This window comes from Hibiscus syriacus, unplaced genomic scaffold (genome assembly GCF_006381635.1).
Source record: "Hibiscus syriacus cultivar Baekdansim isolate YM2019G1 unplaced genomic scaffold, ASM638163v2 tig00110882_pilon, whole genome shotgun sequence".
Taxonomy (NCBI): domain Eukaryota; kingdom Viridiplantae; phylum Streptophyta; class Magnoliopsida; order Malvales; family Malvaceae; genus Hibiscus; species Hibiscus syriacus.
In genome coordinates this window covers 910,422-922,920 of record NW_024062896.1, presented here as the reverse complement: position 1 = coordinate 922,920, position 12,499 = coordinate 910,422, and the positions used below count along the sequence as shown (strand labels likewise).

Below are 12,499 nucleotides of genomic sequence, written 5' to 3'. Positions count from 1 at the left end.
GTGATTAAATCATTTTTAAGTTTTATATAAAAATAAAAATAAATGTGTAATTACATATTTTCGAAAGAGTAATTAAAGATATTATAAAGTGAAATTCAATATTTAATCTATTAATAAAATAACAAAAACATAATTTTATAGCCAAGTAATAAATAATTAAAAATGATAAAATAGATACCTAATTAGAAGAAATAACATAGAGAAATATATTATTGTAATTATCTTATATATGTACAGTATAGTTATATTATTTTTCGGATTAAATTATGTCAATACTTTTTATCATAAATCCAAAAAAAACCGATTTAAATTTCTAATTTTCTTTTAAATCTCAACCTAATAAAATTGGATGAAACCAAAACCCGTCAAATTAGAGACCAGTGTACATCCCTACTTTTGTGCGATATAAATTGGGCCACGTTCTCAAAGTTTTCCACAGCTTATTGTGCATGGAGTAATGTTGACATAAATGAAACCATCGAATGAGCTTGTTCATGGTTTGTTCGGCTCAACAATAAATAAATAATATAATTTAGAGATAATATCATAATCGGTACCAATACTTTAACCAACTATCTAATGCTATAGTTGTATTTTTAAAATGTTTAATATAGTACTTATCTTTTAATCAAATGTTTAATATGGTACTTGTGCTTTGATAAAACGTGTACTGTAATAAATATATTATTGACGTCTACTGTAATAAATATATTATTGAAATAGTTTGATATTTATACTTTGTCAAAATATTCAATATCATACATGAATTATCATTTTGTGTTTTATTGTCATACATAGATTAACACTGTTAATAATGTCGTAACTGAATCATCATTTCGTGCGTATTATGATATTTGAGTTAAAATTGTTGGTAGATGTTAAATCAATTAATGAAAAATCGAAAGTACTATAATGATACACATAATAATAATTCAAGAACAACAATAAATATAAACAAGATATTGTTTTTATTAAATATCACATAATAATAATTCAAGAACAACAACAAATATAAATAAGATAATAAAAAAATCAAATATTTCATAATAAATGTTAAGAGTGAAAAGAATTAATAAATCAAATTTGAGTGGTGAAAAATTAAAATCAAAATTTTGTTGTAAATTTGTCAGAGATTGTGACTTAAATTTCATTAGTTTAGTTCGAAAAATTTATGATACAACCCGTTTGGTGAATAATTTTTTTAGAAAAAAAAAATGTAACGAATACAAAAGCTCACGGTAAAATTTTATGATGACAAACTTTTTTTTTTTGGCTTCTCGGTTCTGGAGTTTTATCTTGATTGACCTGTGTCGCGCATCTGGTTTTGGAGGGTCTCCCAGCAGAATTTTTCTGCATACACAATGACTCAAATTCGAGACTTTACTTAAGCGATATTAAGCTGCTTACCACTTGAACTAACCATGTTGGTATGATGACAAACTCTTTATTTGCATTAATAAAAAATATTTTTGATATAATTTCTTATTTAAAATAAAACTGATATAATTATATAGTTTATTATATTTAATATTTTTAGAATTTAAATTTCGTTATTCTACAAAAACTTTAGTGTGGTTAACAATGAATTTCATATTAAATTATAGGGTAAATTATATATTTAGTCACCTAATTATTTTTGTGGTTCATTTTGATCACTCAACTATTTTTTTCCAAAAGCATACTTAAAGTTACGTTTTGGTAACCCACTATTAAAAAACTAGTGGTGATGTTGACGTGTCACCATAAGTAATGACATGTCATCATTAAAAGAATAAAAAATATCATGTCAATAATTCTGTGTAATTTTTAATGACTGATGATCGAACAAAATAAAAATGTAACTTTATGTATGCTTTTGAAAAACAAATAGTTATATGACTAAAACATAACCGCGAGAATAGTTGAATAACTAAATACATAGTTTGCCCTAAATTATAATAGTTAATGCCAAATGATTTTCATTTTCAAGTTAGCCCAATATAATCAAACTTTTCTCTTGTTGGAACATTAACCAATGAATAAGATAAGAGATAAGAGCACTTATTACTTGTAAAGACATTCCTGATTTGAATTTGAGTTGTATAACGATTTTCGGAACAGAACCTTTATATGCCGATGAGCTTACCGAAGGCATTGGTCAGCGGATTGCCTTTGTGGTAACTTCATGGTTATCGTTATATAAGTTTCTGTCATGCCCGTGGCTCCCAAGTCTTCAGAACTTGATTATGGCAATTACGATTTCAGGTTGCAGATTCACAGAAAAATGCAACATCGCAGCCAATCTTGCAGTGGTTGAATATGACAATGAAAATCTAGAGCCACCAATATTATCTGTTGAAGAGGCAGTTGAGAGATGCAGCTTTTATAAGGTCCCTCCTCCCTTTTATCCTTAACAGGTCGGCGATTTTTCAAAAGGAATGGCTGAAGGTGATCACCAAATTCTTGATGCTCAGACATGTTCCTATTTTATTCGTTTGCTGTTCGAGTGACGACCTCGGAAATCTATATTTATTTAGCATTCTTTGTATAAATTTAACCATACTACACTTCCTATTGAGTCATTACTTACCAGGGAACTAATGATAAACTTTTATCATGGAAAACCTGTTGATGTTCGGTTAAATTGTTCCATCTAGATCAAACTTGGGTCACAATACTACTTTTATATGGAGACTCAAACCTCTCTTGCCATCCCGGACGAGGACGATTGCATGATTGTATACAGTTCTACTCAGTGCCCCAAGTTCGCTAACAATACAAAAGCTGCATGCCTCGGTGTTTCCGGCCATAATGTTTGAGTAAAAACTAGAAGGCTCGGAGGAGGATTCGGTGGAAAGTCTGTAAAATCCATGGCAGTATGTTCCTTTCTTCTTCTTCTTCTTTATACTTGTTTATTGTTCATCTCTATCCAATTCATCATATTATGCAAAAAAGAAAGTAAAGTTCATTGCAATGCCTCTAATTGAATATATCTTGTTCCATTATAATTTATATCCTATTTTGTTTTTCCATATATTGAAAGGTTGCATCAGCATGTGCAGTAGCTGCTTATAGATTACACCGTCCGGTTCGAGTTTATGTCAATAGGAAGTTTGATATGATAATGTCAGGAGGAAGGCATCCGATGAAAACAACTTACAGTGTGGGATGCAAAAGCAACGGGAAGATTACAGCCCTGAGACTGGATATATTGCTTGATGCAGGAATGTTTGTTGATGAAAGTCCTACAATGCCGAGTCATATGCTAGGTTCACTTATAAAGTATGATTGGGGTGCTCTATCTTTCGATATAAAGCTCTGCAAAACGAACCTTCCAAGCCGAGGAGCGTTAAGAGCCCCGGGAGATGTACAGGCCTCATACATTGCTGAAACTGTAATCGAACATGTTGCGTCCTACCTTTCTATGGAAGTTGATTCTGTTCGAAATATTAATCTCCATACTTACAACAGCCTCAACATCTTCTTTCCGAGTTCTGCAGGAGAACCATTGGAATATACATTACCTTCAATATGGGAGAGGTTGGCCAATACTTCAAGCTTTTACGACAGGACTGAAATGGTTCAAGAATTCAATAGGTGTCATAAATGGAAGAAAAGAGGGATTTCAAGGGTGCCTATTGTTTATGAAGTGTTAGATTTGTCTAGAAATTAAGTTGACAAGTTGGAAATTTCATCTTGGTTGGTGGCCAAACTTTGAACATGTGAATTTCATATTTGGTGGCTAACTTGTACACATTGGAAAATTCTTTGGTAGGTGGCCAAACCTTGAACATATTGTTCTTAAAACTCAACTATAAATAGGCCTAAGTATTTCCATTAGAAATCATCCCAAAAACAAGTTCTCTCTTCCTCTTGTATTCTTCATTCTCCCACTTTGGGAATTCTAAAGAATTCCATTTGTTGTAATATTGGCGATATAGTGAAGTTATCATCCGGTGTGGTGCCCGAGGAGTAGACGATATTCTCGACGAACCTCGTAAATTTGGTGTGTTCTCTCCTTTATTGTTTTTATTCGGTTCTTTTCCATTGTGTTTCAATATTCAATAGTTTGACAGGTTTATCCGATGTGCAACATTTGGCGGTTTTAATCTTGATATTTTAGGTCAATTTTAAAACTATGTTTGTGTGGGAAATAACCTGTTTTCCCCAACAATTGGCATCAGAGCCAGGTTGAGGTTATCTTGGTAGTTCTGTTGCTGAAAAGATATAGTTCGTGATATTGAATATTATTCGTTAGAATTAAAATGCCAAAATACGGATCAGTTGAGACATCAAGCTCTTTATCTGGACCGGTGAGGAGGGTAATGTCAAATGCAAATTTCTCAGTGGATTTGTTCGATGGATCCGATCATTTTGGCATGTGGCAAGGCGAGGTGTTAGACGCTTTATTCCAACAAGGTCTAGACATCGCCATTGAGGAAGAAAAGTCTGAATATATAGAGGAGAAAGAATGGGGAACAATCAATCGTTTGGCGTGCAGCACGATTCGATCTTGTATTTCCAAAGAGCAGAAGTATGGCTACAAGAACGAGACTTCTGCAAGTAAGATGTGGAAAGCTTTGAATGAAAAATTCCTGAAGAAATGCTCTCAGAATCGTCTCCACATGAAGAAAAGATTGTTCAGATTTGATTATCAACCAGGAACCAGTATGAATGAACACATCACTGCGTTCAATGAGCTAGTGGAAGACTTATTGGGCATGGATGAAACCTTCAAAGATGAAGATTTGGCTTTGATGTTGTTGTCATCTCTTACAGATGAATTTGAGCACCTTGAGACAACGTTACTTCATGGTAAGGATAATGTTACCCTTAAAGATGTAACTACTGCTTTGTATAGTTATGAACTCAGGAAAAAACCAAGAAGGAGAGCAAGTACGAAGCAGCGGAGGCCATGGTGGCAAGAGGTCGCTCGAAAAGTCAAAAGCCAAAGTGAAGAGGGAGATCAAAGTTGAAGTCCAGACTGGGAAAAGATGAATATGCCTTTTGTCATGAGAAAGGCCATTGGAAGAAAGATTGTCCGAAGCTGAAAAAGAAAGGAAAAGCTACTCCATGCATGTGTTGCAGAGCATGATGCACATGACTCTGACATATCATTGGTTGCTTCATCAACAACATTTCATTCTGATGAGTGGATATTAGATTCGGGTTGCACCTATCATACGTCCCCTAATCGGGAGTGGTTCTCCGATTTAGTGGAACTAAATGCAGGAGTTGTTTATATGGGCAATGACAATGCCTGTAAAATTGTTGGGATAGGTTCAATTCGATTGAAGAATTAAGATGGATCAACCAGAGTTCTGACGGATGTCCGATACGTGCCCAGTTTGAAGAAAAATCTCATCTCGTTGGGAGCCTTGGAATCCAAAGGCTCAGTAGTCACTATAAGAGATGGAGTTTTAAAAGTCACATATGGCGCACTTGTGATGATGAAGGGCATCAATAAAAATAATTTGTATTACACCAAGGTAGTACAATTATTGGAGCAGTTGCAGCAGCTTCCGGAGGTGATGATTTGGACGCAACCCAGTTGTGGCATATGCGGTTGGGACATGTTGGAGAGAAATCCTTGTAAATTCTGGCAAAGAAAGGATTGTTGAAAGGTGCAAAGGCTTGCAAATTGAACTTTTGCGAGCATTATGTTCTGGGAAAGAAGAAGAGAGTGAAGTTTGGCACCACTATACATAATACAAAAGGTATTGTAGATTATATTCACTCAGATGTATGGGGTCCTTTAAATACATCGTCTTTGGGAGGAAACCATTATTTTGTAACTTTTGTAGATGACTTTTCTAGAAGATTTTGGGTGTATCCGATGAAGTCTAAAGATGAAGTGCTTCAAATTTTCCTGAAATAGAAAAATATGATCGAGAACCAGACTGGTAGAAAGATCAAACGTCTTAGGACGGACAATGGAGGGGAATATAAAAATGACACATTCTTTGGCGTTTGCCATGAGTATGGTATTGTTCGACACTTCACTGTTAGACATACACCACAACAGAATGGGTGACAGAGCGTATGAATCGAACACTATTGGAGAAAGTTCGATGTATGGTGTCTAATACTGGGTTAGGCAAGGTATTTTGGGCCGAGGTTGTGATATATGCTGGCCATCTCATCAATCGTCTACCGTCATCTGCGATAGGAGGAAAAACACCATTGGAGGTATGGTCTGGAAAACCTGCTACTGATTATGATTCCTTACATGTATTTGGATCCACTGCTTATTATCATGTGAAGGAATCCAAGCTTGATCCGAGAGCAAAGAAGGCTCTCTTTATGGGAATCACCCATGGAGTGAAGGGATTCCACCTTTGGTGTTTAGACACCAAGAAGATAATTTGTAGCATAGATGTTACCTTTGATGAATCTGTCCTAGTAAAGAAGGTAACAAGTGAAGTTGTCCAGACAAGTAGTACTCCGCAGCAGGTGGAGCATACTCCAAAATAGGTAAAGTTTCAGCAGACTATGATCCCAGAAGTTGATGCAGCTGATTCTTCAACTCTAATAGAAGAATCAGAAGATGAAGAGGTTCAAACCCAAGAACCATTGGAGACACCAGAACCACTTGCAGTTACAAGGCCAAGGAGAGAAATTCGTAGACCTGCTCGATTTGTTGATATGGTGGCATATGCTCTTCCAGTTGTTGATGATGATATCTTCTATCACTTACCAAGAAGCAATACAAAGCTTGGAAAGTGATAAGTGGAAAAGTGCCATGGATGAAGAAATGTAATCTCTCCAAAAGAACAACACTTGGAAACTTGCACAATTACCGAAAGGTAAAAGAGTTATTGGATGCAAGTGGGTATTTGTAAAGAAAGATGGATCTCATAGCAAGAAATATGTTCGCTACAAGGCATGGTTGGTAGCTAAAGGCTACGCTCAAAAGGAGGGAATCGACAACAATGAAGTATTTTCCCCTGTTGTGAAGCATTCCTCCATTAGAATATTGTTGGCCTTGGTAGCACAGTTGAATTTGGAGCTAGCTCAACTTGATGTAAAGACGGCTTTCTTGCACGGTGATTTAGAAGAGGAGATCTATATGTCTCAGCCAGAAGGATACAAATATGGTGGTCATGATAAATGGGTTTGTAAGCTGAACAAATCGCTATATGGATTGAAGCAATCTCCGAGACAGTGGTACAAGCGATTTGATAGCTTTATGAGGAGGTAAAAGTACACTAGAAGCAAATATGATCATTGTGTGTATTTGCAAAAGCTTAAAGATAGATCTTTCATTTATCTTCTCTTGTACGTTGTCGATATGTTGATCGCTTCGAAGAATCAAAAGGAGATAGACAAATTAAAGGCTCAGTTGAATCAAGAGTTTGAGATGAAAGATCTAGGCGAGGCCAAGAAGATTCTTGGTACGGAGATAAGCAGAGATAGTCAGAGAGGGAAGCTTTGTTTAACACAGAAGCAGTATCTGAGAAAGGTATTACAATGTTTTGGCATGAATGAAAATACCAAACATGTAAGTATCTCATTGGCTTCTCATTTGAAACTTAGTTCTCAATTATCTTTTAAAACTAATGAGAACGCGTATATATGGCAAAAGTTCCATATGCTAATGCAGTTGGGAGCTTGATGTATGCAATGGTGTGTACGCGTCCTGACATTTCACAAGCAGTTGGAGTGATGAGCAGGTACATGCATGACCCTGGAGAAGGACATTGGCAAGCTGTGAAATGAATTCTACGGTATCTCCAACAAACCGTGGATGTTGGTTTAGTTTTTGAACAGGATGAAGTACTTGGTCAGTGTGTGGTTGGATATGTTGATTCCGATTATGCTGGTGATTTGGATAAGCGTCGATCAACTATTGGGTATTTGTTTACTCTTGCTAAAGCCCCAGTAAGTTGGAAGTTTACATTGCAATCTACGGTGGCCTTGTCTACTACATTGGCAGAATACATGGCAATTTCAGAGGCTGTAAAGGAAGCAATTTGGCTTAACGGGTTGATGGAAGACTTGGGAGTTGTTCAAAGTCACATTAGTCTATATTGTGACAGTCAGAGCGTTATTCACGCGAAAAATCAAGTCTACCATTCAAAGACTAAGCATATCGACGTGAGGTATCACTTTGTGCGAGAGATCTTTGAAGAAGGAAAGATTATACTTCAGAAAATTACGACATCAGAAAATTACGACATCAGAAAATCCTGCAGATATGATGACCAAGGTGGTAACAGTAATCAAGTTCAATCATTGTTTGAACTTGATTAACATCCTGAAAGTATAAACACCTTCGAGTGTGTGGCGCTTGTGAGCGCAATTAGAGGTACTACAAATTTGGGGAGTTGAAGAAGTTGAGTATGCTTGGTAATTTCAAGCCAAGGTGGAGATTTGTTAGATTTGTCTAGAAATTAAGTTGACAAGTTGGAAATTTCATCTTGGTTGGTGGCCAAACTTTGAACATGTGAATTTCATATTTGGTGGCTAACTTATACACATTGGAAAATTATTTGGTAGGTGGCCAAACCTTGAATATATTGTTCTTAAAACTCAACTATAAATAGGCATAAGTATTTCATTAGAAATCATCCCAAAAACAAGTTCTCTCTTCCTCTTGTATTCTTCATTCTCCACTTTGGGAATTCTAAAGAATTCCATTTGTTGTAATATTGGCGATATAGTGAAGTTATCATCCGGTGTGGTGTCCGAGGAGTAGACGATATTCTCGTCGAACCTTGTAAATTTGGTGTGTTCTCTCCTTTATTATTTTTATTCGGTTCTTTTCCATTGTGTTTCAATATTCAATAGTTTGACAAGTTTATCCGCTGTGCAATATTTGTGGTTTTAATCTTGACATTTTAGGTCAATTTTAAAACTACGTTCGTGTGGGAAATAACCCGTTTTCCCCAACATGAAGTGATGATGAGCCCAACACCGAAGAAAGTAAGAATTCTACACGATGGATCAATCGTTGTTGAGGTTGGAGGAATCGAGATGGGGCAGGGTCTATAGACAAAAGTGAAACGAATGACTGCATATGGTCTTGGTTTGGTTAAATGTGGTGGATCACGTGATCTGTTGGAGAAAGTAAGGGTCATTGAAGCTGTTACTTTGAGTGTTATTCAAGGTGGTCTGACTGCAGGAAGCACAACTTCGGAGGCAATCTGCGAAGCAGTTCGACTCTGCTGCAATATATTGGTTGAAAGACTTATCCCTCTCAAGGAAAAGTTGACGGAGGAAGTCGGTCCCGTAGAATGGGAGACGCTGATTCTTGAGGTAGCCATCTCCACTTTGACATATCATGATCAATAATAATCACAGTTTCACACTTTTTCATCTCTGGTATGCAGGCTTATGGTAATTCTGTAAACTAATCAGCAAGTGCACTATACATGCCGAGCCTTTCCACCATGCAATATATAAACTATGGTGCGGCCGTAAGTGAGGCAAGTTTTTGCGATAAGCCCTATTTTTCTTCCAGTTTCATGCTTGTATTACAAGTAATGCAGTTCTCTTCAAAGAACATTCGAATTCAAACCAATTAACACGATATAGTAGTTATAACAGATCATGCCACAGTCTTGGATTGATTTCATTGTTTTTGGTTCATGCTTGTATTACAAGCAATGCAGTTCTCGTCAAAGTACATTCGTATTCAACAAATTAACATGATATAGTAGTTATAACAGATCATGCCACACCCCAGTCATGGATTGATTTCATTGTTTTTTGTTTCATGCTTGTATTACAAGTAATGCAGATCTCGTCAAGGTACATTCGAATTCGAACCAATTAACACGATATAGTAGTTATAACAGATCATACCACAGTCTTGGATTGATTTCATTGTTTTTTGTTTCATGCTTGTATTACAAGTAATGTAATTCTTGCTGAAGTACATTCAGATTCGAGCCGATGAACACAATACAGTAGTCATAATAGATCATACCATAGTCTTAGATTGCTTTCACAGTTTACCAGCTTCGAAGATTTGATTCTGCAGGTGGAGGTAAGCCTTATAACAGGTGAAACGATGATTTTCCGGACAGATATCATATACGACTGCGGTCAAAGCTTAAACCCCGCCGTGGATTTGGGACAGAGTGAAGGAGCTTATGTTCAAGGAACCGGGTTTTTCATGCTCGAAGAATACCTCACGAATTCAGATGGATTAGTGATCACAGATGACACATGGACTTACAAGATCCCTACAGTGGACACCATTCCAAAGCAATTCAACGTTGAAATCCTCAACAGTGGGCATCATAAAGACCGTATTCTTTCTTCCAAAGGTAAGTCATTCAATTACATGTCGATTTATAAACGCGACGCGACTGAAAATGCACATTGCGACTGCAATTTGAATACTTGGTCCGAATGGAGGTACCAGCCACCATGCCTGTGGTGAAGGAGCTTTGCGGGCTTGACAGTGCTCAGAAGTACTTGCAGTGGACAATTGGCAAAAACTTAGGCTAAAACCTTTAATATGTGTATATATAAACGTACATGCAGGAACGTATTCACGTTTATTACGTAATTTCTTCATGCAGAATAAAAGACAATTTTATTACGTAGGATTAATTACATTTGATACTATTGAATTTTAACTTTTTATGAAATTACTATTGAATTATAAATTGATATTATTTTAATATTAAAATTTATTTTTACGTGTAATTATATCAATAGGTTATTATGAATAAATGAAATATTGACACATACTATTTTTCATACGATGAGATTGTATAAACTTTTTAATTGTGTGTTGATTTTGTGTTGAACTATATTTTGATAACAATTTAAGGCATGGACTTGAATTGAATTTGTTAAAAGTTTTTCAAAGTTTTCAAAAATAATTCAAAGTTCTTAAAGCTTGGAATTGAGCACAAAATGATTTCACATACAAGAAGTACCGATATGTTCGATACCTCATGAACAGTATCGATATGTTCATAGATACTGATACCAAGGTAAGGGAAGTATCGATACTCACTAGTAGTATCGATACTACCAGCATTGCTCAAATTCCAGAATGCAAAAAATGGTACTGATATCTAAAGGGGTACGATACTACCCTGTATAGTAGTATTGATACCATAGGCATAGTATCGCTACCATCAGGCCCCAACGACTAGTAACGGCTAGTTGATTTAAAAAAAACAAAGATAGTACCGATACTCCCTTTAGGAGTACTGATACCTTCTGTTCTGTGCAACTTATTTGCACGAAAATTGATCTCCAATGGCTCTAAACCACATCCAACGGCTAGAAACGGACACACAAACATTCCATCACATAATACAAGTTGAGGACACTTGAGAAGGGTTAGAACACCTATTCAAGCATCAAACACAAGAGAATAGTTTTCCAATCTTATTTTCAATTCTCTTGTAGATATTGTGTTTTAGTGAATTCAATTTGTAACACCTACCTTGTTAGGATTTTCTTGTTACATTTCTTTCCTTTTGTAAAGGGTTTTGGTTTATATTAGCCAATTGAAAAGATAGGGAATGTAAAGGTTATCTATTTCTCATTGAAAAAAGAAAGAACAAATTAGTGAATTTGTTAGAAAATCTAAGTGAGGAGCTTAGGTAGTGGATGTAGACTTGGTGATAAGTCGAGCCACTTTAAATCATGTGCCAAATTGTCTTATCTTTTTGTTATCTTGCTCCCTAAATTCAATTTTATCCATTTAACCCGTTGCACTTTTTCGGTTGTTAATTGAGCCTCTTTATAATCCCAACATTTTGCTACTAAATTTAATTTTTTTTAATTATAGGCATTAAATTTTTCAATAGTCATATCAATCAATCTTTACCCATCGTGACAAGATCAGTATTAAAATGTTTGTATTTCATTCCTCTTTCTTCTTCAAATTGATTTAAAAACGAAAATTTATTTAAAGGTTTGACGAATTAATACTTTGTTCTCATTTGATGATATATGATGAGGATAATTTTGAGGTATGCTATTCGACTTCTCAAAATAATATTTCATTATTTTGAATTTTCGAACAAACACTCCAAATTTTTAATCCAGAAAATCCTTAAACTTTTGAAAATGAGGATTATATTAAGTTCGTGAGTTTTATAGAGAGGTTTTAGAAAAATTTAATTGATAAAGTGGTGAAGGTAATATGATGAATCATCGATATCTACAATAATACGAAAGACGCATAAGATTGAAGGTTATTAACGTTTATAAATAAGTAAAGAATATCCAAACTTGATGAAGAAATGATGAAATAAAACTAAAATTTAATTTTTTTTTAACTTTTTCGTTAATATCATATCATATATTTGTTAAGAGTCAAGGACTCAATAATATAATCGTATATATAATCAAAACTTAATGCTAAGAATTATATTAATTTTAATTCAATAATAAATTTCACGTAATTTATTTTATTATGTATGAAAAAACACATTCCTCTTGAAGTCGTGGATGTACACAAAAAACAACGAACTAAATATTTGAAATGGGCATCACAGTTGATTGATGCATTTCCTAAAAGCGAACTGAGAAGTTGAAATCCCGA

At 35.1% G+C, this 12,499-nt stretch overlaps 1 pseudogene; it reads left to right on the top strand.

Annotated features, from left to right (window-relative positions):
- Positions 1–469: 469 nt before the first annotated feature.
- Positions 470–10,464, top strand: LOC120144119 (annotated as a pseudogene).
- Positions 10,465–12,499: the final 2,035 nt, after the last annotated feature.